Raw genomic sequence first — 22,179 nt, forward strand, 5'->3', positions numbered from 1 at the left:
TATTACCTGTGAACTGTGTAAGGCTGATTTCACATTACATGTTTTTGTGGAGTGGTGGGGTGGACAAAGCTTCTAACATGATGTCACAAACCAAGTGACATTTCCACAAGAGGTCCTGTGAAATCTCAGCAAAAAAAGTCTCTAGACACCTACTTCAGACAACCATATAGAATAGAACATAACGTTATATATTACAAGCCCATATCTGCTATTCATATTCTGTTCATCAGCACTCACTGTTCTGTCTCTTGTCCTTGAAGCTGGAAACACTCCTGGAACACTTGTTCTACTGACAAGGTGAACTGTAAGCTGCCTTACCTGGATACAAATGTATTTCTGCAAATGAACAGATTCAGTTCAATATGGTTTTGAATAACACCTTTAACAAAAGATGGTGTCAAAAGCACCTTTACATCTAGGTGTATATTTGCAGTAGATTCTATAATGAGCAAGCCAAAGGAGAGAATCATATATGTTATATGTAGCATATATGATTTATATCTTCATGATTTATATGTTTTGTTTAAATAATGTCATTTATTTAATACAACATATATGATGACCTGATTTTGTAGCAGAATGGTGTTGTTTATTTATACTGAATTTCTACTGTACATTTTAGTGGTGATGTATGAAGAAAATTGTTTTAATTTAGTTTGATCCTGAGCTCAATTTTCTTTCTGTCAATATGGGTTTCCTATGTGTTCCTCTATATTCCACACCTCATCTTCTACAGAACATGTCAGTAGGTGGACAGGTTTGCTTACAAGCCCAAATAAAGATGAGGTTCCCTTCTGAGTCTGTTTCATCTCAAGATTTCTTCCTCATATCGTCTCAGGGAGTTTTTCCTTTCTTCTGTCACTGCAGGCTTGTTTAAGAGTTAATATATTTAAGAGTTAATAGAAACTAATTTTAAGCTTATTTCTTTTTTATTCTGGTTGTGCTTCTGTAAAGCTGATTTGAGACAATCTGAGTGTGTTTGTGTGTGTTTTTGTACCTGTGTGTGTGTTTGTACCTGTGGGTGTGTGTGTACCTGTGTGTACCTGCGTGTGTTTGTGTGTGTGTGTATGTATGTGTGTGTTTGTGTGTATGTGTGTTTGTGTGTACTGTATGTATGTGTGTGTGTTTGTACCTGTGTGTGTGTTTGTGTGTGTACCTGTGTGTGTATGTGTGTGTGTATGTATGTGTGTGTTTGTGTGTGCGTGTGTGTGTATGTGTGTGCATGTGTGTGTGTTTGTGTACCTGTGTGTGTGCGTGTGTGTATGTATGTGTGTGTGTTTGTGTGTGTATGTGTGTGTACCTGTGTGTGTGTGCGTGTGTGTGTGTGTGTGTGTGTGTGTGTGTGTGTGTCATTCTGTGTGTATTCCTGTCACTCCCAGTGGACAGGGGATAAGCTCCAGCTTGCAGTTCTGACCAGTGAAGATGTCTGGCAAATTGTCTCATTACGTAGAAAATTTTGATCTCATTTAGATGTCATGTCACATGTTTTTGTGATATACCACCTAGTTATACAAAACCCACAACCATCTCATAGTTTTACTGATAACCTAAAACATGCACTCTAGCTGAGAGCAAACAATGGGCGTGACTTACCACGCCTCATTTACATGCCTGATTTGCATATACTTGCCCCGCCCTCTATTAGTTTACTTGAGTGAACTCGTTTACATGGTAACGTTTGTGTGAGTGTTTGTCCTCTTGAGACGCGTTTGGTAAAGCGAAAGCAACAGAGAAGAGAGAAGGGGAGAAAGAGGTGGAGGAGGAAGAGGAGGAGGAGAACAAGACGAGGAGGAGGTTTGAATAAGGGGAGCATGTGAAAGAGGAGGAAGAGGAGGAGAAGAAGAAGAAAAAGAGGAGGAGGAGGAGGTGTGAATAAGGGGAGCATGTGAAAGAGGGGGAGGTGGTGTGTTAATACGGACAGGGGAGGCTGGGGGACAGGAGGCTGGGTGACGCTTATGTTAGACGCTTAACCCTTCCTCATGGCTTCTTGCTTACACACGCAGGGTCCAGCACCGATCTCGGTGTGTCAGTGAGCACCGTGAGCACCGGAGACCGTGTTAGCGTCGTGGTTTCAGGGAGAAAAGTGGAGTCGGATTTAAGGTAAGCATCAACCCGGGATGTTTTTACGCACGCGCTTTTATGTCCTATTGTTAAAATCCTCAAGCTGTCATGCTGGGATGTTTCTTATTCTAAATGTTGATCTGGAAGGTTCCTGCGATTCATGTCACGGTTGAATCCTTGGTCATCTTTGTCAGTTTATCATGTCAGTTTCTCTGTCTATGTGTGTGCTTTCTAGTGCGGGTGAATGATGAAGTTGCTGTGTGCACGGAGTGGATATGAGAGATGTGTGTACAGCGTGTACACCTCTGGTCCGTCTAATCCCCTCTACACATTTCTACATCATCCAGATTTAGCTTTCAATGGAATGTTATGTTATGTGAGGGAACACAAAAGTGTCCAAAGTTCCTCTATTTCCAGACTCTAGATGGTATTACGTGCAGAACTCAGAGATGAAAATGAGCACAAAGCCTTTCGATTTTTAATCTATTGCATGTTATAAACAGCAAGAATGTCCCCATCCTGGCTGGTGATAAAAAAAAAAACAAAAAAACAACAACATTATATCATTGGTTGTTCTTCTACAACAGTGATTCTTTATCAGATAAGGTTCTACGTAGAAACCCTTTTCAGGAGGCTAAGAACCATTGAACATCCCGTAAAGATCAATTTGGATCTAAAGTATTAGGGCTTCTAAAGACTCTGCTTTTTATACTTTAGTCAACTGTGTTTGGAGATTTCACAACACTTTAAAGAGATAGTGGCTAGAGATTTCTTTGTGTGTTTCCTGATTACCATTTTGTGAGAACTTGTGCAATCAAAAGTTCCTCCAAATGCAGGATGTAGATGATATGGTGTGCCTCAAATCAAGCCAACATAGGACTACACAATGTGTAAATACACAACGGTATGAATTCACGTGTCATGTACAGCACATACTTCCTCATTTTGCCTGATAATTTCTACATCAGTTGCAGCTTGTGGTTTGTGCAATAGAGGAAGCATCGGTCTGTTATTAACATACACCAATCAGCCTTAACAATAAAACCACCTGCCTAATATTGTGCCCTCCCCTTGTGCTCTGACCCATCGAAGCCTGGACTACACAAGACCTCTGCAGGTGTGCTGTGGTATCCGGTTGTGGTGTCAAGGTTTTAGCAGCAAATCCTTTAAGTCCTGTAAGCCGAGAGGTGAAGCCTTGATGGATCACACTTTTTTGTCTAGTACAATCCACTGATACTCAATCGGCACTTTTAGCACTTTTTCCGGTTCCTTGAACCATTCCTGATTCATTTTTGCAGTGTGACAGAGAGCATTATCCAGCTGAATGAGGCCGCTGCCATTACGTGTCAAAGTAACATCCACATGAATGCCAGGACCCAACGTTTCTCAGCAGAACATTTCTAAGAGATGGTTGGACTTCTTCCCATTGTACATCCTGGTGTTTCCACAGGTTAGCATCCAGCTTTGACCCAGTCTTCTAGCCATCACCATGTGACCTTGTCAAAGTCACTGAGATCCTTAAAACTTGTCCATTTTTTTGCTTTCATCACATCAACTTGTTGCCTAATATGTCCCATGCCTTGAAAGCAGCCATTGTAATGAGATAATGTCACTCAGTTAACATGTCAGTGGTTTTAATGTTATGGTTGATCAGTGTATTTATTTCAATTTGAAATGAAACAGTGATATTTGATATACCGATTGTGTAAAATATTGAATTTCACCAATGATAATATAGACACTTTGCTAACTATTTCATTGCTACATGGAAGGCCAGGCTTCCCATGTGGACTTTATTAATGTGATGCTCATAATGGTGTTACACGCAGTGGCGTCTTGTGCAAGTGAACTTGTGTAAAGAGTTAAAATTGAGCACAGCTTTCATAGATAATAACAAGTTAGTAATGAGAAAGTCATAAACAGCAGGAAATTTCTTATCCTGTCTTTGCACTGTAATGTCTCACAATGAATGTTCTTTTAACATTTATAGGACCTGCACGGATTAATGTGTCTTCTTGATTACATTGAGAAAAAACTGAGAACTCCTAAAGGTTTTCCAGTAATCCCTTTGTGTTTTTTTTCTCAGAAGGTAGAACCCTTTTAAGAGGCTAGGAATCACTAATTATCCAATGAACCCTTAAATAACCCATTTTTTCTATGAACGCAGAGCTCTGTACCATATTAATTACATTTTACACCTCAGTGACCTGTGTGGAGAGATTTCACATCACAATGAGCAAATTGTAGCTTGTGAGTTAAAGGGCTACAAATCTGCTTAATACCCAAACTGACCTTTACATTTATAGAGTAATTATGCAGCACATTTACTGAAAAAAAAAACAGCTTAGGGTTCATATGCTGACCTACTAACAGAGCAGAGTTTTTCCCCTGTGATTTCCTCCTTTTAGAACTCACATGCATAATTGTCTTGAGCGCCTACATGTTGAAGATGTTATCAAACCTAGATGTGTCACTTGAACCCTACAGTAGGGCTTCTGTGCCATTTCATGATCCGTCCTGTATACAGATAGAATGGGTTGGTTTGAAATGTGTAACAAGTTGACACTGATTTAGTTCCTCTTGTGAGCTGCTACTTCTTGCCTTATAGGATTTTGAAAAACAGCCTTCGGTTCAGCAGGCAGCTTTTGCTTCACGTCTCAGTGATGAAGTCACCACCGTGTAATTTTTGCTTTGTGCTGATCCATACGTTGCTCTCATTATGTCCAGAAGCTTTTAGGCTGTGAAGTGGATGATATCGATTAGCTTTTGCTCAGCGTCACTGACTGTTATGTTATGATGTTTTGCTGACTGAGAGGAAGTGTGATTTTTCCATTCAATGAGAGATATACAGGGATCAAACCCTTGCATATTGTATGTACTCTGTTATGACTAAAAAGTTCATTATTTTTTATAACATTTCCTGAAATGGTTTATTCCTCTTATGCTGCAGTACTTTGCCAAAGCTATATATTTCTCTCTTTTTTTTCTTTACGATATCATGTGCTAAATGTTATGGAACGTCCACGAAACACTTTCAGAAAAATGCAAAACATATTAGAAATTTAAAACTTGGATTGCATTTTTGTACCTGTTTTAAGTCAATAGTTTTAAATGGGTTTTTGGTTAAATGCTGGACATAAGGTCTGTGATTAACGAGAATATTTTCACAATTTATCCTATGCCATAAACTAATCACATCACTAATACCTCATTTGTGATTTTTAAGCAGGATTGATAACATGCATGTAAGCAGATGCTGTTTCGCCCCTTGGTGTAAATGTGTGTATTCCTGTACAGGATACACTGCTTAATGAAGATGAACGATTGATGCCACCGATCACCGACATTAGAGACTTCTTCCAAAAAAGTCAAATACACATATTACCTCCTTACATCATAAGATTCAGCATATCAATGATTATATGTTTAGAGCTTAGATGATGCGATTCTTTCTTCATACAAGTACAGATGTAGTATCAGTTGCCATAGAAACTAATGTAACAGTAACTAATAATTCATGCAAAGACCAATGAATCTTACCTTGAGTTACACAGGAAATGGAGACATCACCAATTTTTTCATATAGGAAGTCTGGCAGCTTGGCATGAATTTTCTTGCTGCTTCCATTGACTGGAAATCTAAAGGCCTGCTGTTTGTGATGAGCTTAGTGATGACTCATTAGATAAACCGACATCATAACTGTTGAAATGAGAGTGATATTATCTAGTCTCTTGTACGATGAAACCTCTCTTTATGCCTCTGTTTTGTTTTGCAGAAGCAATCAGACCAGCACTAGTCACTCAAGTATCACAGGCTTAGATCTGATTGTGCAATTATTTAATCAGTTCATTACAATGCGACACTCTGTTCATGAGTTAATGAATACGGCTAAAGTTGTAAATTTTAATTAAGTCGTTCAGGAATAATTATTTTTATTCTGGTTTGGCTGATAGAAAGAAAATACAAACCATGTCTTTTACTGTATTTTGCATTTGAATGAGATATAGATTGCATTAACTGTGGTAAATGTAGAAATGTAGTACTAACACTCTGTATTTAAACAGTGGAAGAGAATTTTTGGGCTAAAACCACGTCCTTGTCATAAATTGTCCCCACTGGTTTAAAATTAATTACAAGCTTTAAAGTCTGTAAGCATTTATTTATTTATTTATAAAAGCTGGCACAATGTAAGAAGCACCGAAACCTCAAGCAAGCGAACAGAAGAGCATTTAACTGGAGAAATCTCTAAGAGTGTGTTTACATTTTATGAGGAACTATATTGATATAAATATAAATATCTTATATTTATGTAGTTGGAAATATATTCCGCATATTTTTATATAAGGTGCCTGTTTAGTGTTTAGTGTTAGCTAACATTGTGCTACTTGATAATTTCACCTTGAAGATACTTTGGATTGTATTTTAAAGCATATACCTGTACTTTGTGACTTATTTAATCTTGTTGCTGTGTATTTGTATGTACGTGTATGTGTAATGAATATACTGTAGATATAGGAACAATTTATATTATTTATTATATAATATATTATTATATAATAGGAAGTTTTTATAAGCAGTTCAGTTTAGTAGAGATAAATTGCTGTTGTTGTCGTTTTTGTTTTTTCATTTTCCTTCTTCTTCTTTTTCTTTTTCTTCTTCTTTTTCTTCTCTTTTTCTTTTTCTTCTTCTTCTTCTTCTTTTCTTCTCTTTTTCTTCTTCTTCTTCTTTATGCTTTCTCTTAATCATGATCACTGGGCATGAGGTTGTCAAAGACAGAGCTTGTCCAACACAGGATAATATGCACACAAACATTTATTCACAGCTTGTTGACATTTCAACAGAGTATGCATGAGAAAACAAAACATTCAGAGAGAATACCTGAAATTCTACACAGATATTAACCGAAGCTCAGAATCGAACCATATTAATAATATTAATAATAATGCACGAAACAGCGTCAACAACTCACAATACACCAAACTGTGGAGACCATCAAAACTGCTGTTATTAAGGATTTCTTATGATATTGGAAGCGTTTAACCCGATGGTACGGCCTTGAGCCGCAGTCGGAGACGGACACAGACAGAACATCAGTGCTGATTTAAAAACAGTGGGGTTTGGTATCTAAGATACAGTGTGTCTTTGTTTGTAACATAGAAAGGACTGAACTCTGAGAGCTCTCATGACACTGTGTACTGTATCCTTGTCGAGAGCTTAACTGTCTCCTGCGGGTGAAGTATGGGATCGCTGTGTGAGGACAGAGGAGCCATTTCTTTCCCAAGCCAACTTGGAAGCAGATACTGCATCATGAAGTGTCTACTCGGCCTGCTTTATTCTCTTTCTCTTGTCAGTTCGCTTGCAGGCCTTGTGTGCTCATAAATATGCAGCATTTCTCTGGAAAACAGACAGAAAAGGGCACTCGGAACCTGACAGAGTGTCTCGTTTGTTTTTTTTGTTTTGTTTTGGTTTGATTTTTTTAACGTAGGAACTGCTGCCACAGATGAAGTCACAGACTGATTTTCATTTTCAAAATAATTGTAAATGACGAATGATTTAATCTGCAAGTTAATAATGCTTGCCGATTCTTGCTAGTTTAATGCATAATGGTTTGCTAGAGGAAAGAACTAAACATCTAAACATCTAGTTGTTATGGGTTACATAAGGAACGTTTATCATCTCAGGAAAACACTCATTTTATAACCCATTATTCTGTTGTTATTTGAACTATAATAATGCAAGAATTAAATCTGTTTGACATTAAAACTCTGAAAGTACTTTTGCAGAGTTTGCTCATTAGCAGAATCACTTGATTGACCGTCTGACTCCAAGCCATATGTTCCAGTGAAGATAATCTCTAAAAGACTGGCTGTTAGAGATGCCGCTCACGTCACTTTAGCTCCGGAGGGCTATGTGCTCTTTGCTGTGCTGCCAACTTTAATATTGGATCTAAACTTAAATTCTGCAGGTTAGAAGTAGAACGGAAATATATAATATATAGAATAAAATTGGAATTGTATGGGGGTCGAATCAGACTTGTCTGTTTGTTGTACTTCTATTTTCACATGTATTCTTTTTTTATGTATAAGAAACAAAACAAAAGAAGACTTATATATACAGAGCAACAAAGTTGGATGGAATCTTGAGATACAAAAGGAGACAAGGTAATACAAAAAGGAATAAGTAATAAATACTCTGTCTATTTGAATTCAGATAAAGTTCAGAAAATAGGAATCCAATCTCTCCATAAATAATGATCGTTTCTCAATAAACCAATACGTTTGAAGCCTACTGTATGTTACTTTTTCCATCAAGTAAATCTGCCTCACTGTCCGCATCCATTCGTCAGATTTCGGAGGTTCTTTCTAGAGGCATTTCATCAAAATCTTCATCTTTGTATCTGCTAATACAGAGTATTTGTAAAAGATACACTCTATTCCCACTTAATGTGGAACACAATGAAATCATGTTAGTTTCTGTAATCATTTTTGTTATAGGTATCGACTCTCACCAGCCTCTCTTCAACATGTCTTGAAGTTAATTATCAGCCAGACACCAGAGTCACGTTTCATAAATGTTAGATAAACGTCTCCTTATAGAAAGATTATCCGTATCAGCCATGAGACATCTTTTTTTTAAACAACAACAAAAAATTGTTTATCATTAGTCTTTGATTATATGGAGCGTCCACTCTACAAACCCTTGTGAATCACTGTCTGAGGTATTTGGTATACAAATTTATTCGACACCTTCAGGCTAATCAGAATCAAGAACTTGTACTCTGCCCTAAATCTATCAAACTGATGTCTTGCATATGTGTGGGAGTCAGAATTCCACCTGAATGTTTGTGTTTTATGAAAGCTGTGCTGGAGTGTCATGTTTATATGATAAGATTATTTTTCCTTCAGTATGTGGTGGTTTGATTTGGTCAAACTGGCAGCTCGAACCATCTGGTGTCTTCATGAACGGGAAACGAGACAGAAGTCAGAGACTGATTACTGACTGAATTGCCAATTCCACTTGCAAGCCAAGTTTCTCATCATCCTGGATCTGAGACAGAGGGACCAATCTAGCATTCCACATGGTAAGAGTATTACCAGTCGCACTCGTTGGAATCCCAGACATCGAAAGCGGTGGAATCGCTGGAAATTGCTACAAACTCTGAACACAAATTTCTTTCCACACTTTGAATCTTTCTGCTAGATGGCAATGTAACTGCATCTTCATTGAACTCTGGAAAATAGTCATTTATTGTAGATCGCTGCAAAAGTTAACATGTTTAGAGGTTTAAAAAATTAAGGGACATATATGGGTGCTTGTTTGTTTATTAATCTGTCTTCATTATCTTCACCTTTATCCTGGATTATCGTTTGGAGCAAGTAGCCAGTTTTCCTATCAGCATGTTTTTGGAAGGTGGAAGGAAATGGAGTGCAATGAAAGCCAAATAAGGACGTAATTAGGTTTTTTTTTTTATAACCACTGAATTATTAGCTTTTGCAGTTAAGAAAGCAAACTTTCCCTTGTCCTACTCTTATCATTTTCTTACCTCTAGGGTTTTAGATAAGCTGGAACATTTTGCCATGATTGCAGTCATCTGGGAGGGTTTTGTCTGGAAACAAGACTGCCCCAAGGACCTTCTGTCCTTTCTTTCCATCGTCTTTGCTTTTAGCACTTCTACTGTACATCTCTACCTGTAATGAGCAGGAGGTCAGATACGAGAGGGAAAAGAGATGAATTGGAAAGGAACCACTGGTAACAAGGAGATGAAAGCTCTCCGAATTGAAAGCTGTATTTTTGCAGAATAAAAAAGAGGCAGCAGGGTGAGCTTGCTGGGGGAAAAGGTGAATAGTTTCCAGAATAGCTTTCTATGTTCTACTTTTTGTTTTATACTTCTTGTTTCCTTCACATATACTCAGATAAAAATTCATACTGATAAATGAAAAGTAATGGTTAATTAGCAGTGTACATTATCTGTCACAGATATTTACTTAGGAATTTATATAATCTATTACTGTTCAACAAAAATGGCAATTTTTCACTGGGTAACAGCTATATTTACATTATTTGGCAGGCCTTTTCTTATTTTCTATACAACTGAGCAATTGAGGGTTAAGGGCCTTGCTCAGGGGCCCAACGGTGGCAGCCTGGTAGACCTGGAATAGGAACACACCACCTTCCGCTTGGCAGCCCAACACCTTAACCACTAAACTACCACATAGCACTACCACATGGTTATAATAACGTTTTTACATACTTTCTCTGATTAAACTGCCTCTGGGTTCCTGTGAACCTTGATATTTGTGTCAGACATGGTCATGAATGGTTTTATAAGCGTGACATGCAGAGAGCATTATTGGGTCATTTATGATTATGTAAGGAATAAAACACATGGGGAAATGCTATTGTACTATAAGAAATAATAAGCAATATGTATATGGTGTGATCTGTTATCACCCTGATGTGACTTATTTTCTTATACCAGCTTGTCCAGGAATGTTTTATTCTAATCATATCACAGCAATTTGCCCAACAATCCCAACCCTAGAAAAGTGTATATAGTCACTCTATAGATCCTTTCTGCTGTTTTAATCAGATCATTTATGGTATTGTTGAAAATGACTAAAATTGGTTAATTTTTTTTTGTCTGTGCTGGATTTTAGATTCAGCTTGATATACAGTAAATCGTCCAAATTCATCAGAATGTTCAGCTCTCAGCATTATAATCTTCCTTTCTTCCAGAGAAGTCTGTGTATAGTGAGCGCTTCTTTGCATAATAAACTTCTCTTGGCAGTTTGCATTAAAAAAAAGGCATGGTGTGGGTTTTTGTATATACAATGTTGTAGATACCCGCAGCCACACTTCCCCCCTCGCACACACAGCTCAGTAGCGCTGCTGTGTTTTGCTTCACAGTCAAGAAGATAACTAGCCTCTCATCCTTTGAAATACGTTTCAAACAGCATGTAAACTACTTCCAATTTGAATGTAAATGAATCTATTCAAACAAAATGCTGGATTCCAGCCAATTTTCAAGAATCCAGTATTTCCTGAGAGGCTCTCCATAAAAACGCTGCATCTTCAGTCACCATGATATTCTTACTAACACAAATTTGCAGTAATTAGGTGGCAGTTTGCCTGTGGATTGTATTCGATTCATGCACGATTGTTTACAGCTTATATGGGAAGTTATATGTAGAGTTGAATTTAAAGCAAAAGGTCACATCCATTACATATGACTAGATAGATGGATAATATTGTATTATATGACCTGCAATGACCTCTGGGTGTATTCCTGCCTCACCACCCACTGTCCCTGAGATAATCATAAAATGACTACTGAAGGTGAATGAATTTATATAATGTGATTTTTGATCAATTTTGAGTATATCCTTAGCATAACGATTGTGTTGTTGGTTGCTCCTCATGTGCTGCCATAACAACATAAGAAAATTCCACCGCTGATGATTTACAACTTTTTTTTTTTTCAAATGTTTACAAATCTGCTGTTTTGATCCCTGACCAGCTGTCGTTTAATGACATTTGACTCATGAATCATTCTTCGACCCAATTCTTTTTAATGAATCTGTTGACCTAATTCACAAATATATCTAATACTATATTAATTTATTCTATTATTATCTATATTCTCTTAAAAACCTAACAATTAATATTCAAAATATTATAAACACTATGTAGTGTATCATAATAACCTATTAGGGCCTTTTTACACCTGGTCACTTCATGTGTTTTCTCTGATCCGATAGCTATCTGATTTATTAAAACTGTTCCATTTACATTGCAAATATAAATGCAAATATATTTTACCTCATTTCCGGGGTAATTGAAATGGAACGCGTTTTGGTGTATGCGGTTTTCAGAATGCAATCAAAAATAAGATGAAAAAACTTGTTACGACGGTTATGCTACAAAAAACAGCATTTACTGTTTGCTGCATTTTCGCTACCGGCAAGCAGTGCGTTTTAAGACCCAACGAGACACCTGGGTGAAAGATCACCTGCGAGTGACGTACTTCCGTTTGGGAGGAGTATAGCGCTGACGTATGTGGCTTGAACAACCACATTCATTTACACCTGTCCAGTTTCATCTGAAATGCGTCCCAGACCACCTCCTGAAGTGGTTTGAACGATCGGATTTATATCCGTCACGAAAACGTTTCAGAGGGCATTTAGACCTGGACGTTTTACCATCGGATAGCTATCTGATCACAGAAAACACATGAAGTGACCAGGTATAAAAAGCCCCTTAGACTTTTGCACCTTTTTTAATTTTTTTTTTAATCTTTATTTTTTTGGTTGCTAGTCTAGTCTGATGGAACAACAACATCCTGGTCCTTCTGTCCTTATTCTTCTTATATCCTTGTGTAAAGCTCTCTCTCTCTCTGAAAGTGCTGAAGTTGATTGCACAAGGATCTGTTTGAGAAATCAAACAGTTCAGTCTCTGGCAGCATAAAGATCCTGCTTGAGTTACACAATCAACATATGAGATAGACCTGTTGAATAAATGTTGACATACATCAAGGCTAGAGTATTTTATAGATGTACACACTTGTAAAGAAAGTTACTCTTCCTGTGTTGTGTATCGACTTATGCTTCGTAAATGAATAAATGATAAATAAATGATGTGAATGTCTGCAACAAGACTTTACAGAGAGAAACAGATGGGAAACAGACAGAGGATATTTTTTAAAATGAACAAGTACAGCCCAAATGTTTCAAAGCTTTTAGTGTGATTAGAAATATTTTGCTCTGTAGAATGCAGATTTGATGAGAAATCAGTCGTTGTCAATTCCAGTGACTAGTGACTTAATGGGAAGAAAACTAAAAGTTTATTTAATGAAATGTGGATGGAATGATGCAATCTAACATCCAAGGTATGAAATGCTTTCACGTTGGACTACAGGGTAAACCGACTACACTAATAAATATGGATCAATCTGTTCACAGAGTTGCACACCCAGTTTGGGGAAACTCTTTAATTTTTATAAGGTATAATTCATTATGAACATTATGAACTGAACAAGTGCTGAGCCTGATGAAAATGAGCTGAAAGGCTGAAAGTATTTCCTAATATTTACTTTGCAATATTTTCTATTTGTTGCACAAACAGAGAAGGCTGACTAATGTAGGCAATTGGTTTGAAGCATGTTTTATTTATTTATGAATATGGTGGAGGGGGGGACGGTGACTTAGTGGTTAGCATGTTCGCCTCACACCTCCAGGGTCGGGGTTCGATTCCCGCCTCCACCTTGTGTGTGGAGTTTGCATGTTCTCCCCGTGCCTCGGGGGTTTCCTCCGGGTACTCCAGTTTCCTCCCCCGGTCCAAAGACGTGCATGGTAGGTTGATTGGCATCTCTGGAAAATCGTCCCTAGTGTGTGATTGCGTGAGTGTATGAGTGAGTGTGTGTGCCCTGTGATGGGTTGGCACTCCCTCCAGGGTGTATCCTGCCTTGATGCCCAATGACGCCTGAGATAGGCACAGGCTCCCCGTGACCCGAGGTAGTTCGGACAAGCGGTAGAAGATGAATGAATGAATGAATGAATATGGTGGACTTTTACCACATGTAATTGTACAACTCAAGCATCTCACAACGTGTTGGTCAATAAAACAGGAAGAGGATACACCTGCACAAAATCAGCTTCATAGAATTCATTATTTATTATAGTTCATCTGGCGGACACATTCACATGCAATGACACAAATTAGAAAAAAATAAATAATTGTGGGGGGCCTTTAGCAATCTTATAAAAGCTTGTAATTTGTAGAATGTTAAGTGGAAGTACTATGTGGCTTGAATTACTGTAAGTACTATATGACAATAGCATTGTTAAATTCTCAAATCTGATTGGTCAGTAGGTTTTGTTCAGCTGCTCTGAAAGTTACTTGGACTCTAATTCAAACGAGTGGTTTATATTAATGCATTTGTTCTAATATTCTGTTGTTTCTGTAGTAAGTTCTCTGTTAGAAGTTCTCTGTTTTCAGTGTTTTGTATACAGGTAAAGCTGAAACTTATCATTTTTCCAAATGGGAGCATCATCAGAACAGGACTTTTTACATTTGCCATAATGTTAATGATACTAGAAACTTGTCTTGTAGCTATAAGCAATTAGTAAGCACAATTCAATCAAAATCACATTTGTAAATGAATACATGTCGATTTTAATGTAAGAATTGAATAATACAGCAGTCTTTAATTAAGGTTTAACCTGCTTGTCTAGAGATCATATTAGAGCACTGTTTTAAATTAATTGTCCAGATATTTCTAATTCCCATGCCTGGATCATTGACTAGGAAAAACAGGTGTTTACGTACATTTATCCTCACTTGAGACTCGTATGACTGTGAGTTTGGGATCCGGTGCCAAGCATCACACCAACTGGGTAATCACAAAAAATACCCTGTTAAATAACCAGGAAATCCCCACTGTCCCTGTTGCACGCTTCTGTTTATTTGATCCGTTCTTTTGGAAACTTCAGCTCTCCCTGTTGGTTGAACTGGAACATCAGCATCTCCTCAGAGACAGGAGATACAGGGTCCAATAAAGACTCATATTAATGCTATAAGTGTTTCCAAATCATTCATACTAAACAGTTCAGCAAAGGGAATATTTTGATGAAAATTATTTGTTCATTTAGCTCACATAATATCCTGCTGCGCTGTCCTGGAGCTTCTGTTTGTATTGTGGTATGAACAGCACATGTTTCACTTTGAGCTTTATAATTACGAAATGCCTCCCTCTGTGTCCCGGCATTGATTTTGCCCTAGACTGCTCAGTCGTGTGTGATAAAGATTGACGACTGGTCGCGTGTGCAGGCTATTCGGGTTGCTAGCAGTTGTGGGTTTCCACAGTGGCTAAACTATTTGGTTTACTGCTCTATTCTTAATATCTGAGAGTAACTAACAAACTTAGAAGGACATGCAATTTGTTACTATTTAGATCTGTGCTACAGGATGATGATAGATAGGAAAGTAAAATGGGCTGTTGACAGTAGTGTTGTGACTTTAGTGATTGTATCGACACAGAGCCCTTTTCTAACATTTTCGAAATTTGATCCAGAAGGAGATGTTTATCTTTTTTTGGCAATAGTATTTTATTTGTCAAACATAGTGACACTATACAGAGTATACAGCTATTAGGACTTTTTTATTACAATCAAATAAAAATAATATAGCTGTAATAAAATGCTAGTAAAATATAGTAAAGAAGTAAATACCAATTCTGCTGTTATAAGATAACAATCTACTTAAAGATCATTTTGTATTTTATTCCTTAAATATTCACATTATTATTCATTTATTCAGCCTAAAGATTATTATTTAATAACTTCTATGAATCATTCAGTAACTACAGTGAAACAAATAGGAAAGAGTGAGAAATGTAATTCTGCACTGTTCCTGACTGAAGACACTACTCACTGTTTCTGACTGAAGACATTTTGTCGGGAACAATCTAGCACTCTATTTTTCTTTTAAAATTTGAATTCATTTATTCTGTTTTTTCTTGCTCTCTCATTGTCTATAAATGCTTCTCTGAGAATTGAAGTCTTTCTACATTACATTAGATGTGTTCATTTTCCAGAGGCTTTTATCCTATGTCATAGCAACCCACAAAACCAGATCGGATCCAAGCCACTTGCTTTGTAAAGCTGGTGACAGTGTAGGGCAGAGCCAAGTTTCTATCGTTTGATCCAATTTAAGCTCAGGATAGTTGTAGGAAGTGCAGACACCACTTGTGAATGCTACATAAATATGCTCAGTGATTGATGTGTAGTTTCCATGGACTGTCACTAGGACACTGCGTAAGCAGACAATCTCCAAGTCTCCAACGTTTCCTGTTCTCCCAGGGGTCAGCCTGTCCTGCTCAGCAAGACTAATGTAGCACTTCCATCTTTGATCAAGGCTTCAGAGGAGGATCGAGCAAAATAGGAACTAGGGATGGAACTAGGTCATATTTCAAGAGATGGAATATTACTTATCTCTTATAACACATATCATAAAAAATCCTATATTATGACTCAGTTGTCCAACTTGCGGGTTATTATTCAATAATTGTTATGACTTAGAGTGGAAATATAACAGGACTGCAAAATTAATCCGACTCTCCGTGTGTTTCCATGCTAAACATATTGTGAAGGGCAGCAATAATAGAGCATTTGGAAATCATTGCGTCACTCTGACGGGTTAAACACTGGAGTGACTCTCACTCTGTAGACAAGCTGTGAAAATGTAAGTGAAGAATTGGTTCTGGAAAGAGGAGACACAGTTGTAGTTTAGCTTTAGTTTTAAACATTGCAGATTCAGAACATACTGAGATTTGGTGGGCTGTTACATTACCTAAAATTAGAATAAACTGTACTGTACATGTAAGAGTAGATTTAATGGCAAATACTTTTTACTCTGTGTCATGTAAATTTTAGGGCTGTAAGAACCCCATGCTCTTGAGACGTTTAATGTATTCCCTTAGATTTGTCTCGGATTTACTAACATTTGTACTTGGACTTGTCTTGATCTTGTTAACTGAATTCGCTTAATATGGACTTCTGGTTTTGACTGAGTTTGTTTATAAAATTATATAAATATTAATGCATGAATTAAGTCTATCAGCTGTACTTGGTCTTGAAAACTTGGTCTCAACATTCAGACTTGATCTTGATTTTGCCTCGACCCCTTTGAGATCTTGGTTAGTACAGGTCTTGTTATTGTCTTGGATTTTACAACAGCGGTCTTGATTTCAGCTCATGTAGACTGTGTAAAGACAAATAATATACTTTTATACGATCCACCCTTAATATGAATGATAATGATCCGCTGTTTATTTTGCTTTTTGTACATTTGTTTTTGTCGCTTGCATTCCGGGAAGAACTACTGATAAATAAATTACGAGGGAAACAAAATAGCCCAAACCATTTATTTTGCTGTTGCTCTTGTTTATAAATGTGAGAGTGCAAATAAGAATTGCAAATCTGAACTCTTCAATGTCTTCTGAGAGTTTAAAAGGTTAAGATAGCTCACTTCCCAGAAAAATACAACAGTTTAAAGTAGCTCTCAGTGAAAAATCCACTCAAGGAAGCCAGGGATATGTCGGCAGTATAGTTAGAGTTGTCAGGTTGATTCGATTGAGACGTTCTGTACTAGATATTTCACTTTCACATTTCCTCTTAGAGATCAATAAGGTATATTTTATCTATCTATCTATCTATCTATCTATCTATCTATCTATCTGTCTGTCTGTCTGTCTGTCTGTCTGTCTGTCTGTCTGTCTGTCTGTCTGTCTGTGTCTGTCTGTCTGTCTGTCTGTCTGTCTGTCTGTGTCTGTCTGTCTGTCTGTCTGTCTGTCTGTCTGTCACAGTGGTCAAAGAGAATATTTTTGTGGCTCTGGCTTCCTACAGTACAAACACTTCATAGTTTTTAATTCAAATCTTTAGCTTACCATTTATAAACTGTTTTATTTGTTTATTATTCATTAACACTGTTGAATTATCGTTAGAAGGTGATTTTAAAAGAATAGCAGCATGTCTGACATATAGGTTTACTGTAAATTAATGTGCCTGTAAATTAAAGTAATTGTTACAGCATTGTTTATTCTTCTCCACATAATCCACATAATCTACAACAGCTGATTAACAGATTTTGAAAATATACTGTTACGTCTGTTAAACAACTCAGATCATTTATATGGTGAGGTTTTCTGTGAGGAGATTGTTATTTAATATTTATAGAATGAGTCTTCGGTGCACTTTACAAATCAGTAGGTTTTGAACCACAATCTTCAGGATCGAAGAGTTCGTGTTTTTCTTCAAGAGAGAATTAATTAGACAGGCTGGTGACGGATTACTAGAACAGGAACTACCTTGTTATTGTAAGTAAAAAAACATGTGATTACAACAACTTTTGAAATTTATAGGAAATTTATGTTTTTATAGGAAATTTATCATCTTCCAGGTAGTGACAGTAACTAATGTTAGTACTTAAACAGCACACTCTGCATGTTTTTGTTTTTTTTTTGGCTTTGATTACAGTATATGGATCTATGCCATACTTTAACTACTAGAAGTCTTAATGTATGGAAGATGTTATTAAGGGAAGCGAAGGGCTGTAAAGTGTTTGAGGATACAACCTTTAAAATCCTCCTTCACCTTCCACTGCGATTACAAAGTCAAATAATGAAGATTCCATGTCTTACAGAACTCATAGAACTCATAATGCCAGACTTAGAGCCGCATTTGTTCCTAAACTCAACATAACCCAATGCTCTGATAGTGTGGATTATTGAGCTAGTGGAGAAGAACAGCCATGGTAAGGGTTATTAAAGGAAATCTAAATGCCCTCACTAGGGGATTCCTGCTTAGTGGCTGTGAAGCCACTTTTGTGTAATTCCAGTGATTATGCCCTCCCAGATTAAACAATGAAAACCCATTAAGCATTACTGTTATTGGCATCACCACAGAATGAAATTGTAAATGCATTAACATGGCTTTATAATGACACCAGACTGCTCAAGGGAATGCTCATTACAGTATGTGAAGAAATAGACAGTCAGCCAAACAGAAAGAACTGTACCACCTTTATTATATTTTATTGGAGAGCAGCCATTAGATTCCTGCAATTCAGATGGTTTGGCTAGAAAATTATTGGTCACTCCAGGAAACGATGTGCTTTAAATCAAGTTTGATTGTCTACTTCGACCAAGAATTGTTGAAGAATTTGCTACTACATAATTATCCTTATCTAATGACCTAATTATCTAGCAAGTAATCAGATACAGTATTTAATCAAATTCCATCTGCAGCTTATAGCAAAACTTATTCAACACAAATTCATTATTTTGGGAACAAACTAAGCAATTATGTTGGACTATTCATGTGAGGGAGAATTATATGTGCTGTAAAGTCATTGTAAATATAGATGCTATTTACACCCAGGATTTGTTAACTGTTCTTTACAACAGAACTCAATATGCAGGTCTGATCCAATGCGATTTCAGAGGACATCGGAGGGAAAAGAAATGATGGAGCTTATTCAAAGTTAGATTTTCACAGAACCTCCATTAGTGCACAATCAGGTCCATATTAAAAATGGGAAGAAATGCACACTCTTTGAATAAAAAACCGCAAAACAAACAAAATGTCAACAGCATGGAGTAAAACAAATGTTGGATGGTAAGGATGGCTCTGTGGGGGGATGATCTTATATTGTCTCTAAAAAAACAATAAGATTACTATGGAGGATACTGCTAGGAACTGCAACTGATACGAACACTTGGGCTACGATTGCTAAATGCTTCAATTGCTGTGATAGCTTTATTAGTGCATTTGCCTCCATCAGTGAACAGTTGAACAGTTGACAGTTGAACAGTTGAACAACACAGAAAACTTTGTTAAAACCAGAATGACATTTTTGGTTACATAGTTTTTTGACTACACAGTACATTGATAAAGTAGGGAAATTATTTATAAGCACACATGTTTGAGGGTGATATTTTATATATATATATATAAAATATTTCTGTAAAGCTGCTTTGTGACAATAGCTGTAAAAACACTAGACAAATAAAACTTAATTAAATTTAATCCTAACCTGCCAAGTTACTAGAACATTACCAGAATCAGACCCAAATGCAGGGATAACATGAAAAAAGGGGGTTTATCAAGAAAATCAACAAAACTACAAACACATGGAAAACTCTAAAGAAAAGAACTAGGCAACTGAAACAGAAAACAGAGACCAGGAGACAGCGCAAGACAGCAGGAATATATAGGGAGGGCAATCAGTGAAACACAAGGAACAGGTGTGCAGAGTCAGAACGGATTGAGGATTAGATCAAAACGTAAACTAAGGGGCTTTTTACATCTGGTCACTTCATGCATTTTCTGTGATCAGATAGCTATTCCAATCGTAAAAAGACCAGGTCTAAATGCCCTCCGAAACGTTTGCGAGATGGATATAAATCTGATCGTTCAAACCACTTCAGGAGGTGGTCTGGGACGCATTTCAGATGAAACTGGACAGGTGTAAATGAATGTGGTTGTTCAAGCCACATACGTCAGCGCTATACTCCTCTCAAACGGAAGTACGTCACTCACAAGTGACTCACGAATCGTGCATCATGCCAGAAACAAATAACATGGACGACACGCAGGGTTGGAGCACAAACAGTAAATGCTGTTTTTTGTAGCATAACCTTCGTAAAAAGATTTTTCGTTTTCTTTTTGATTGCATTCTGAAAACCGCATACACCAAAGCGTGTTCCATTTCAATTACCCCGGAAATGAGGTAAAGTATATTTTCGTTTTGGGCGGGAGTAGAAAGATCGGATTGATATCCGATTCGCCAAGACGCATTTATGTGGCCTAATGTAAATGGAACAGTTTTAATAAATCAGATAGCTATCGGATCAGAGAAAACACATGAAGTGACCAGGTGTAAAAAGGCCCTAATCCCTGCTAGAATGCCCCCTGGTGCACAGACAGGAAATAATCCAATCCATCATTACAACTCCACTTTTTTTTGTATTCCACCATAAGGTTGAATACAAAAAACAACCCACATAAAACAGTATAACAACCAAATCTTTCAAACTGTAAAACATGATGATACTTTAATGATGTGGAGCTGCTTTGCTAATTAAGGCCCATTTTAGAGCTATCTACAAAGTCCAAGTCTCTTCTAAAAGCTCCCTAACAACCGATAATTGTGAGCTTGTCCTGATAAAATTCAGTGAGCCTGATGAGCTTTGCTTTCTGTATGTGTGGAGTTTTTTCCAATCTAGATGAAATAGAAGTGTGCCTATATTTCATTATAGATTTAATGTACAGTACTGTACATGAGAGAGACAATAAATTATAAATATCACACCAAAATCCAATTACTGTAAATCTTTCTTTTGATGTCGTGACTTTAATGTAATTGCTTGACATTGTGTAGATAAAAGTTTTGGGAAATGTCTGTGCATAGAATTGTGATGCTTTCAGAAACATCACCAAAGATCTGTTAGCTTTCAGGTGGCCATTTGGAATTCTGTCTTTAAGGATTTATGACTGAAGTTAAATTATATAGAGTGCTGCCATGCCTTGTGTCCCACAGCAGGCTGTTTATCACTCAAATTCAGTGGCTTAAATTGGATCAAGGCAAGTGCTGGCTTTTACACGATACATGTCCTTCACCATCCCTGGCAGATTTCTAGGCATGTGGAAACTGGAAATGAGAAGCTCTTTTAAGTACTTTTATTATTTTTTTGTCAGAAGCTCAGTGCATAAAATCAGGCAGATACAGGTCAAGGGTTTGTTGGCGCTAGATGAGCTGGTCTGAATAATCAGCAAAATGCTGGTGTTAAAACAAAACAAAACAAACAATACCATCCAGTCAGGTGCCGTTCACCTGAAGCCTGAAGATTTAATTTGAATGTGTGCTGTGTGCTGTGCAAGTGATGCTTTTCTGATCACTATGGTTAGAAATAGTGCTTATTTGAGTTTCCATAGTCATCCTGCCAGCTTCACCTAGTCCGGCCATCATTTCTGATCTCTCTCATCAATAAAACATTTTTTCCTATTTATTCACTAGAATCTAGAGAGTGAGAGTCTTAGGAGTCACTGAGATCATATATCTTTTTTCCATTCAAGCTCTTAATCTGTATTGGCTGATTGAAAAATGACACGAATAAGCAATAAGAATAAGACTCTGACTACTTAACGTCTGTAAATTGATAAAGCTGTCATTTCTTAAAGAATATATAATCTGTAAGGCTGTAATAATTTTAATATCATATCAAAAATACGAAGGCTTAAAAAAGTGTACTGTCATTTGAACGCAGATTTGGAATTCTATTATTACTTTTCTTTTTAATTCTATTTTTACTTTTTTTATTTCTATTATTACTTTTCCTTTAGATCTCAGATGTATTTACTAGCATTAGTCTTGATTTCATCCTCCCATCTGACATTCCATTGGTCCCATTATATATTACTAGCAATTTTATATTACTTCATCTGCCACATTTTAAAGGAGAAGTTTGCTTGTTGTAACTTTGAACATTATATTGAAGTAGCCAGATGGTCTTTTATTTGGGCAGCATCTATAATTTAGTGAACAAGCCCAGCTTGCAGCAGT

The 22,179-nt window shown here is 37.0% G+C and overlaps 1 protein-coding gene across 1 annotated transcript in view; it reads left to right on the forward strand.

Moving 5' to 3' along the window:
- Window positions 1-1,953: 1,953 nt before the first annotated feature.
- The window catches only part of pde4ba (phosphodiesterase 4B, cAMP-specific a), a 148,544-nt gene continuing 128,318 nt past the window's right edge, over window positions 1,954-22,179 (forward strand). The window contains exon 1 of the mRNA XM_060867612.1: window positions 1,954-2,100. The gene's annotated coding sequence lies outside the window, so the exon portion shown is untranslated. The remainder of the gene's footprint in view (window positions 2,101-22,179) is intronic.

The sequence above is a fragment of the Tachysurus vachellii genome, chromosome 4, assembly GCF_030014155.1.
Source record: "Tachysurus vachellii isolate PV-2020 chromosome 4, HZAU_Pvac_v1, whole genome shotgun sequence".
Lineage (NCBI taxonomy): Eukaryota > Metazoa > Chordata > Actinopteri > Siluriformes > Bagridae > Tachysurus > Tachysurus vachellii.